Here is an 11,473-nt window from a genome sequence, read left to right on the forward strand (position 1 = left end):
GTCATCTCGCCATGCTTCATCCAGTGTTCGTGTTTTGTCGTCGCAATGGCATCAACGTCTAGGTCACCCTACCAATAATGTGGTCACCTCCATTGTTCGGAGTCATGATCTTCCCTGCATGTCAGTGTGCTAAGAGTCATCAGCTACCGTATTCCACGTCTTATCATGTCACTACTGTACCTCTTGAATTAATACATTCAGATGTTTGGGGTCCCGCTATTGCGTCTTCAGGGGGGTACAAGTATTATGTCAGTTTTGTTGATGATTACACGTGCTTCACTTGGATTTATTTGTTTAAACATAAGTCTGATGTTGAGCAAGTATTCTATAACTTTAAGACTCATGTCAAACGCCTCTTGGATTGCAAAATCAAGGCTGTTCAGTCCGACTGGGGTGGTGAATACCACAAGCTCCATTGCTATTTTCAACGCACGGGCATCTCTCACCGTGTGTCGTGTCCACATACATCTCAGTAGAACGGTATTGCCGAGCGCAAACACCGTCATTTGGTCGAGACCGGCCTTGCCTTACTGGCACACTCGTTTCTCCCACTCCGGTTTTGGGATGAGGCCTTTCTTACGGCGTGTTATCTCATCAACCGTATGCCCACTCCGGTTCTCAAAAAAGACACGCCTCTGTTCCGCCTGTTTCATGTTCAACCCAATTATTCCTCTCTCAGGATTTTTGGGTGTGCTTGCTGGCCTAGTCTCCGCAAGTATAATGCTCACAAGCTGGAGTTCCGTTCGAAGATGTGTGTCTTCCTTGGCTATAGCCCTCTGCATAAGGGCTATAAGTGTCTTGATCGCACCTCGGGTAGGATCTACATCTCTCGTGATGTTGTTTTTGATGAGTCAGTTTTCCCTTACTCCAGCCCAGGTGTCTCGGTTGACATTGCCTCCATTGAGAATGCTCTCACTTTTCCATCTAATGAACCGGTTTCGGATGTCCATGTGCGGAAATACGACCCGTCCTATTTGTCACCTGACTTGTTTTCTGCAGATGCTGCTCTAATTTCTTCCCAAGAACCCGTCGCCGCATCTGTATCCACCGGCGCGATCGACGTGCATGGCCCCGATGTGCATGCCACGCCTCCCGAGGCAGCCTCGTGGCCTTGCCCGCTGGCGCGACCGCGGGCACGACTGGGTCGCCCGCTGTGTCTCCCGCCTCGCCTGGGTTGGCCCAGCCCGCCTCGCCTACTTCGGTTGTCGTTGAGTCGCTAGCCGCGTCCTTTGGGCTGCCGTCTCCGCCTGGATCTCGCTCGTCGCCTGTTTCGGCCCAGTCCGACGCATCACCCCGGCCCATGTCGCCTGTTGCTGACGATCGTTCAGCCGCGACACCACCGGCCGGGTCTCCTTCATCGCCGCCACCTTCTACAGGCGATGCAGCTACCGGGCACACTATGGTCACCCGTCACCGCGATCATACGCGTAAGGCCAAGACATACATGGATGGTACGGTGCGGTACAACCCTCGTCGGCGTGCATTCTTCGCCGCACCCACTTCTCATCGTGATGCTCTTGGTGAACCGGCTTGGCGTGCCGCCATGTCTGAGGAATTTGCTGCCCTTCGTCACACAAGCACATGGGTGTTGGTGCCTCGGCCTCCTGGTGTTAATATTGTGGGTTGCAAGTGGATCTTTAAGACCAAACATCGTTCGGATGGTTCTGTTGACAAGCACAAAGCTCGCCTCGTTGCTCGCGGTTTTACTCAACAGCAAGGGATAGACTATGGGGATACTTTTAGCCCCATGGTGAAGCCTACCACGGTTCGTCTGGTCCTCTCTCTCGCCGTCTCCCGCGGTTGGTGTCTTCGACAGATTGATGTGAGTAATGCTTTTCTTCACGGATTTTTGGCCGAAGATGTCTACATGCAGCAGCCCCCTGGCTTTGAGGATGCTCATCATCCCTCTCATGTCTGCAAACTCCAGAGGTCCATCTACGGGCTCAAACAGTCGCCGCGTGCCTGGTATGCTCGGTCGAGTCAGCGTCTCTCATAGCTTGGCTTTGTTCCTTCCAAGGCGGATGCGTCCTTGTTCATATTTTCACATGGTGCTATTCAGATCTACATGCTGGTGTATGTTGATGATATTGTGATTGCCGGTTCTACACCTAATGTGGTGGATCGCCTTGTGCAGTCCTTGTCTGCGAGTTTTCCCATCAAAGACTTGGGCAGGCTGGAGTACTTTCTTGGATTGGAAGCGTCCTTTCATTCAGGGGGCATGACATTGACACAGAAGAAGTATGCACTTGATCTTCTTCATCGCGTCAACATGGAGAATTGCAAGTCCACTTCCACTCCACTTGCTACATCCGAGAGCCTCTCGCGTCACAGTGGAGCATTGCTGAGTATCCATGACTCTTTCAGGTACCGCAGTGTAGTTGGAGCACTGCAGTATCTGACACTCACTCGTCCAGATATCTCCTTTGCCGTGAACAAAGTGTGCCAGTTCCTGTCTCAGCCTACCGAGGTTCATTGGGAAACAGTTAAGCGTATTCTGAGGTATATCAAAGGTACGCTAGACACGAGACTACGGATTCGTAAGTCCAGATTTACTGGAGTCAGTATATTCACCGATGCAGACTGGACAGGTTGTGTTGATGACCGGCGTTCTACTAGTGGCTTTGCTGTATTTGTTGTACCCAATCTTATACCTTGGAGTTCCAAGAAGCAACCTACGGTCTCGAGGTCTAGCACCGAGGCAGAGTATAAGGCATTGGCAAATGGCGCGGCTGAAGTCATTTGGATAGACACAGTTCTCACAGAACATGGAGTCACACGGCAGCGCACACCCATATTGTGGTGTGATAACTTAGGGGCAACTTACCTGACAGCGAATCCAGTGTTTCATGCTCGTACCAAACACATTGAGATTGATTCCATTTTGTGAGGGAACGAGTAGCTGTTGGTAAACTGAAAGTCAAGTTTATATCAACTGATGATCAGTTAGCGGATGTATTTACTAAACCCGCTACTCGACAGATGCTAGACCGTTTTAGAACCAATCTGAATCTTGTATGTAGTTCAGATTGAGGGTGCATGTAAAATAGGGTCTAGCATATTGTACATGTACACGTATTTGTATACATATGTAATTGTATTCTGATCATCTATATATTGAGACGTGAGGCTGGATGTTAGCCACCCACGCAAAACCCTAAACCCTGTGTTTCAACTGTGCGTATTATACGCCCTAACAGCCACAGCTAATTACATAATTAGCCCATTTCTTTTTGAGCGTAACATAAGCCCATATATAGACAGTTAACTGGACCAACACCAAAGCAGAATAGCCCACCCAATAATCCATGTACGACGGTGGCTGGCTATTATCTTACCACGGCCCAGTGCCTAATCCATCAGTACGTATATGCGTGTTCTGCACTTCTGCTAGGTCGTTCATCGCCGCCGCCGCTTGTCGTCAGCTTGTCCTGCTAGGGTCTAGGGTGTTTGCCATTGGCGCTGGCCGCTACTCGACACGACAACAACACCGGCAACCACTCATCTGCAGTACGTTCTCGACGCACGGGCATGGGCGGACGGCTCGACGCAGCCGGATCAAATATGGCTAGATCTCGGGTGAGCAGAATAGATGCAGGTATATTACACTGATACTCCCTCTGTTCCTAAATATAAGTCTTCGTACTAATTTCATTATGGACCACATATAAATATATATAGAAGCATTTTAGAGTATAGATTCACTCATTTTGGTGAAATTTCTACGAAGACTTATATTTAGAAATGGAGGAAGTAGTAGTTATTACTCTATCTGTTTAAAAATAACTAGAGCTCTACGTTTGTCCTAAGTAAAACTAATTTAAGTTTAATCATGTTTATTGAAAAATATGGTAAGATCTACAAAACTAAATATACATAGTATGCATTTTTTAAAGATTCCAATAAGACTATGGTGTTTCAAATATTGATATATTTTTCTACAAACTTGGTAGAACTTGAAGAAGTTTAACTTAGAATAAATTTAGAGCTTCAATTATTTTAAAACAGAGGGAGTGGGATTTTTTTTTTTGATAAATTATGAGCTGAATCTGCTTAATTAATGTTTCTTATAAAAAGTAAATAAGTCTAGTAATTATGTGTCTATTTGTACTAGTCAAAGATGAAGCGGAAGACATCAACAACAAATGGGGTAAATCCTTTTTCAAACCAATTGGTTCAACTACAAGCTCCAACATTATTACTACTAATAATATATTTTTATAGTTCAAACAATAATTTTATGTATTATCTGGATGTTATTGTGAGACTTAATATATTGTGATATTTCTGTCGTTTGCATCAACAATAGTGTCTCGCCCCCCTCATGTTCAAATCCTGGCTCCGCCCCTGCGTGGCGATTCCAGTAGTGTCATCTCCACTCTACCAACATCGGCACCAGGGAAGGCTCCCGCTCGAGGAAGGCGCGGCGGACCAGATGCAGAAACAGTGGATCAAGGCTGACACGGCGCTTGCGGCGCCCTGAGGCCGGGCAGTGGAGGTGTGCGCGCCGGCGACCATGGAGGAGATGGCGGGTGGTGCGCCGCCAGAAAGATGGTGGCTACTGTTTGATGTTTGTGCTCCATGATAGTTACACAAGCGTCATTCTCTTTGAGGTCAGTAACGCTCCTCCGTCGGGACTCGGGAGGACGGGAACGCAGTGGAGGCAACCGGTGGCCCAATCCCCGCACTGCTGCTAAACCCATATTATCCTCTTCTCGTACGGTTGCCCTCACTCTCTCTGTCTACTCTCTCCCCCGCACCGGCCCTCCCCACGCTCGTCGGCCCGCCACCGCCGCCGCTCTCTCTTCTCCTCCAACGAGGTAGCTCCTCCTTCCTCCTTCCACCTCTTGCCTCCTCCTTCCACCTCCCTCCATCCTCCTTCCACCTCCCTCCCTCACTCCTGCTTCCTCACTCCCTCCTCCCTCCACCTTCCTCCTCGCTCCTCCCTCCACCTCCCTCCACCTTCCTCCCCCCTCCTCCCTCCATTCGTCCCTCCCTCCACCTCCCTCTGTTTTTTGAATGTAGGTTTATTCTAGTAATATAGTAATATAAATTATTAGTAATTAGAAATTTTTAGGTATAGAAATGTATTTGAATGCTATATGAGAAATTTTTAGGTATCAAATTTAGTAATATAAATTTTTAGTTACAAAAATTAGTAATATAAATTTTTACGTATAGAAAATTTTCAATATAGAAATGTATTGGAATGCTATATGAGAAATTATTAGGTATCACATTTAGTAATAGAAATTTTTAGTAAAAAAAATTTAGGTATAGAAATTTGTAGTAATTTTTTCAATATAGAAATGTATTGGACAATTTATTATTTTTATGTCATTATCACTTTGTCATCAAGGAATGCTATATGAGATTAAATGATCTAACGTTTTCACTCGGTGGAATGTGCAGGCTTTGTAGTGTCACGTCTCCCTAGAGTTATCGTCGTCGAAGCTTCCTCTACTTCCTCTACAGCCGAGTCGGTGAGCTAAAAGTTCACCTCCTCCTTCTCTTCTCCTCGGGCATGTGTATGATGATATTTGGACATGTATTGGTTGTTTCTTTGGACATGCGTATGATTTTGCAAGGAACACCTCCGAGTGGCCTATGTTTTGTCGGAATGTTGATTCATTTTCGTTTCGGCAAATTTCAAGCGCTCAATATGTCCTATTTTAGCAAAGATTATGTCAAAACAATTTGTGGATTTCGGCATGACTTGTGCTGTAAAGTAGGAAATATCGGGTGCCGTGATTTGCCGGAACAGGAATTAAACGACATTCCCGCAAAACATAGGCCATTTTTTATGTCATTGCTCGATCTATGTAATGGGTTGACTTTCAATCCGATGGGGATCCTTGTGTGCTTTCAATTTTTTCTTGAAGGAAGAATTCCAACTGTTGTCGTGGGGGTCGCTTCTCCTTCTTCTCATTGTGCTAGACCTTTGTAATGCACTAGGGGAAGGAGGAGTAGCGACCATCACCGGCGGTTGATATATGAGAGAGGAAGAAAACACTAGGTGCTTCATCATCAAGCTGGACAAGACCTTCGAAGTTTTTACGGTATGTAACGAATTGTGATTCTTTGCTTCAACGTGTAATTTCTGTTTTTTTACAATTCGACTAGTGCATCCCCTGCCATGCAAGACCGTATGTCTTGGACAAGCTCGGTTTCGAAGATATTGAGAATATGGAGATGAACATAGCTCACCTTAGGAAGAAACATGGTTTCATTTTTGGGGTTAAGCTCTACAATGCACTAAATCACTCACATTTTTGTTGCTCAAATTGGAGAGGACTATGCAAGGCCTATGGATTTCAGGAGGATATGAAAACCTTCGATACTTCGTCCCGAGATGATATTGAAGATAATATCGACATTTGGGTGGATGTGGATATGCTTCCAGTTCTACATCTATGTGAGTTTGTCAACCAAATTTGTTAAATAATTTATATTGTTTATTTAAAAATAGTTGATAGCTTATTTCCATTCTCCAAAAAATATACGGAAGGTAGTAGACAATACCTACTATAGTTATGGCGCAGAACTAACTTGGAAGAAGAAAAAAAATATCTTGTCTCATTTATTAATGACGGTGAGACTTTCAAAAACAATTATGAAATTAACCAAAATTATGGTCAATACGTGCCACTAGTCCACATGTTGAACTACTGTAACTCCATGGAGATAGCATGGTATTTTTTTTACTATTGTGTCACTAGTCCATCGTTTGCATACATTCTTCTTAAGCTGAACAATATTGCTAACTATGTTATTATCGTGTTCTTCAATAGAAACTCCGGAAGGATTGTATGCCTCATCTGATATATATGGAAGGTGACATGGATATTATTGTTGGATATATGCCCTAGAGGCAATAATAAAATGGTTATTATTGTATTTCCTTGTTCATGATAATTGTCTATTATTCATGCTATAATTGTATTGATCGGAAACCGCAATACATGTGTGAATACATAGACCACAACATGTCCCTAGTGAGCCTCTAGTTGACTAGCTCGTTGATCAACAGATGGTCATGGTTTCCTGACCATGGACATTGGATATCATTAATAACGGGATCACATCATTAGGAGAATGATGTGATGGACAAGACCCAATCCTAAGCATAGCACAAGATCGTGTAGTTCGTTTGCTAAAGCTTTTCTAATGTCAAGTATCATTTCCTTAGACCATGAGATTGTGTAACTCCCTGATACCGTAGGAGTACTTTGGGTGTACCAAACGTCACAACGTAACTGGGTGGCTATAAAGGTGCACTACAGGTATCTCCGAAAGTGTCTGTTGGGTTGGCACGAATCGAGACTGGGATTTGTCACTCCGTATGACAGAGAGGTATCTCTGGGCCCACTCGGTAATGCATCATCATAATGAGCTCAATGTGACTAAGTAGTTAGTCACGGGATCATGCATTACGGAACGAGTAAAGTGACTTGCTGGTAACGAGATTGAACGAGGTATTGGGATACCGACGATCGAATCTCGGGCAAGTAACATACCGATTGACAAAGGGAATTGCATACATGATTGCTTGAATCCTTGACATCGTGGTTCATCCGATGAGATCATTGTGGAACATGTGGGAGTCAACATGGGTATCCAGATCCCGCTGCTGGTTATTGACCGGAGAACGTCTCGGTCATGTCTGCATGGTTCCCGAACCCATAGGGTCTACACACTTAAGGTTCGGTGATGCTAGAGTTGTTATGGGAAATAGTATATGGTTACCGAAGGTTGTTCGGAGTCCCGGATGAGATCCCGGACATGACGAGGAGCTCCGGAATGGTCCGGAGGTGAACACTACAAGAAATATGTCAACTAGTGACCTTCTGTTAGTGACCCTGGAAGAATTGGTCATAGATCTATGACCATTTGAGACCAATTGGTCAAAAGCTGTTCGGGGGCTCCGAACCCTAAACCATTGCGACCATTTTGGTCAGAAAGATCGTAATTTCCTTACACGAAATGGTCACAAAGCAAACAGTGCAGGTCCACTGCCTTATTTCTAGTTGTTAACGACCAATGTAGATGGTCATAGCCTTGTAGATTGTGGTGGGTTGTGATGACTAGGCGCCATCTCATCAGTTTTGCCTATGGTACGCAACCTATATTTCTGTTATTCCCAAAAAATTCTCATAAATTGTTTGGATCATATCTTCATCAAATATGTCAAAAACCTTCCTTGCCTAGTTCAAAAATAACTCAACAATATTCATTTTCCTATCCTGTTCAGAGCAGCACTTTGTGAAGGAAGTGTTATTTATATATTCTTGATTTCCCAAAATATTTGTGAAGACGGTCTTCTTAGTAACTGATCATCCTCAGCCAAAACTCACGCCCAATAGCCATGTGCATTTCCCGTACCGCAAATCAAACACTTGGCTGCTTATTCATGTTTGAGCATCGATCGGTCTCCTCGTGAGAATCTTATGTTGTGATTTTCTTCCTAGAACCTAACACGGGAGTGCCCAACCCACTAGACATGCCTAGGCCGCCCAGAACACATGGCAATGCCATGGTCACGCGGTGACCACGCGGCGGGCATGCGAGCTTACGCGCTCTAGAGTTGGGGCCCTCGGCCACCGTCCAAACCTCGATGTCTCGCTATAAAACCATGTATTTCTGATTAAATAGATACTTATTTACCTAGAATGATTTTTGGAAAAAATAAAGAGCAAACTATGAGGCAGCTGCAGTTCAAATTTGACCCGCTTCCAGCTGAATGGACGGGAATTTGTCTTTTTCACCAGAGATGGATCAAAACTTTTTACACCCAACCATTTTGTCAATTGTGCATTAAATATGGCCTCGTATTTTATAAAATTGATTAGGTTCAATTTTGCAACAAATATATGGTAGGTCCTTCACAAAAAACTCATTTCGGGCACTCGGAAAATGGAAAATGTATTTTTCGTGAAAAGAAAATGAAAAGTCCCGTAGGCAACATTGTTTGGAATTCCAAGATGCACCCTTGTGCACAATATGAGATCATTTGAACAAACTATGCCATGAATGTGGCCATAAGATTGATCATTTGGCTTGAAAGCCATGAATCTTCACACTTGATAGCTCATTTCTGAGAACACTTTTTAAAAATAATTACCATATTACAAGTTTATTATTTTTCCTGCGGTCACATATAATGACACAATGCGAAGGTTTTCCAATTTTTTGATTTTTTTGAATTTTTTATGCCCGTTTCAAAATGCGGCGGCGGGCTTGACCGTTCCTATCTAGTGGTTGAATCTTGGAATTTTTTTGGCATTTCTCTGATTAAATAGATACTTATTTACCTAGAAATGATTTTTGGAAAAAATAAAGAGCAAACTATGAGGCAGCTGCAGTTCAAATTTGACCCGCTTCCAACTGAATCGACGGGAATTTGTCTTTTTCACCAGAGGTGGATCAAAACTTTTGACACCCAACCATTTTGTCAATTGTGCACTAAATATGGCCTAGTATTTTATAAAATTGATGTGGTCCAATTTTGCAACAAATATATGGTAGGTCCTTCACAAAAAAACTCATTTCGGGCACTCGGAAAATGGAAAATGATTTTTTCGTGCAAAGAAAATGAAAACTCCCTTAGGCAACATTGTTTGGAATTCCAAGATGCACCCTTGTGCACAATATGAGATCATTTGAACAAACTATTCCATATATGTGGCCATAAGATTGATCATTTGGCTTGAAAGCCATGAATCCTCACGCATGATAGATCATTTGGCAAAGAAAATGACCGTTCCTAGCTAATGGTTGAATCTTGGATTTTTTTTGGTGTTTCTCTGATTAAATAGATACTTATGTACCTAGAAATGATTTTTGGAAAAAATAAAGAGCAAACGATGAGGCAGCTGTAGTTCAAATTTGACCCGCTTCCTACTGAAATGGCAGAATTTTGTCTTTTTCACCAGAGGTGTATAAAAACTTTAGACAACCAACCATTTGGTCATTTGTGCATCAAATATGGCCTAATATTTTATAAAAATAATTTGGTCCCATTTTACCACAAATATATGATAGGTTCTTCACAAAAAAAACCTCATTTTGGGCTCTCAAAAAATGAAAAATGATTTTTTCGTTCAAAGAAAATGCAAACTTCCTTAGGCAACATTGTTTGACATTCCAATATGCACCCTTGTGCACGATATGAGATCATTTTAACAAACTATGTCATGAATGTGGCCATAAGATTGATCATTTGGATTGAATGCCATTGATCTCCACACATGATAGCTCGTTTCCGAGAACACTTTTTTAAAAGAATTATCGTATTACAAGTTTATTATTTTTCCTGGTAACTTGACCACATATAATGACACAATTCGAAGGTTTTCCAATTTTTTTGAATTTTTTTGAATTTTTTATGCCTGTTTCAAAATGCGGTCAAAACGGCGGGAATGACCGTTCCTAGCTAATGGTTGAATCTTGGATTTTTTTGGTGTTTCTCTGATTAAATAGATACTTATATACCTATAAATGATTTTTGGAAAAAATAAAGAGCAAACTATGAGGCAGCTGTAGTTCAAATTTGACCCGCTTCCTACTGAAACGGCATAATTTTGTTTTTTTCACCAGAGGTGTATAAAAACTTTTGACAACCAATCATTTGGTCATTTGTGCATTAAATATGGCCTAATATTTTATAAAAATGATTGGGTCCCATTTTACCACAAATATATGATAGGTTCTTCACAAAAAACCTCATTATGGGCTCTCAAAAAATGAAAAATGATTTTTTCGTTCAAAGAAAATGAAAACTTCCTTAGGCAACATTGTTTGACATTCCAATATGCACCCTTGTGCACGACATGAGATCATTTTAACAAACTATGTCATGAATATGGCCATAAGATTGATCATTTGGCTTGAATGCCATTGATCTCCACACATGATAGCTCGTTTCTGAGAACACTTTTTAAAAAGAACTATCGTATTACAAGTTTATTATTTTTCCTGGTAACTTGGCCACATATAATGACACAATTCGAAGGTTTTCCAATTTTTTGAATTTTTTTGAATTTTTTATGCCCGTTTCAAAATGCGGTCAAAACGGTGGGAATGACCGTTCCTAGCTAATGGTTGAATCTTGGATTTTTTGGTGTTTCTCCGATTAAATAGATACTTATGTACCTAGAAATGATTTTTGGAAAAAATAAAGAGCAAACTATGAGGCAGCTGTAGTTTAAATTTGACCCGCTTCCTGCTGAAACGGTGGAATTTTGTCTTTTCACTAGAGGTGTATAAGAACTTTTGACAACCAACCATTTGATCATTTATGCATTAAACACGGCCTAATATATTATAAAAATGATCTGGTCCCATTTTGCAATAAATATATGGTAGATCATTTAAAAAAACTCAATTTAGGCACTCGAAAAATAGAAAAAATGATTTTTGACCAATTTAGATGGTCATAACGTCATACTGTATTCTGATTGACCCGTGGACTCTCAGC

The sequence above is a fragment of the Triticum dicoccoides genome, chromosome 2B (assembly GCF_002162155.2).
Source record: "Triticum dicoccoides isolate Atlit2015 ecotype Zavitan chromosome 2B, WEW_v2.0, whole genome shotgun sequence".
NCBI classification, from domain to species: domain Eukaryota; kingdom Viridiplantae; phylum Streptophyta; class Magnoliopsida; order Poales; family Poaceae; genus Triticum; species Triticum dicoccoides.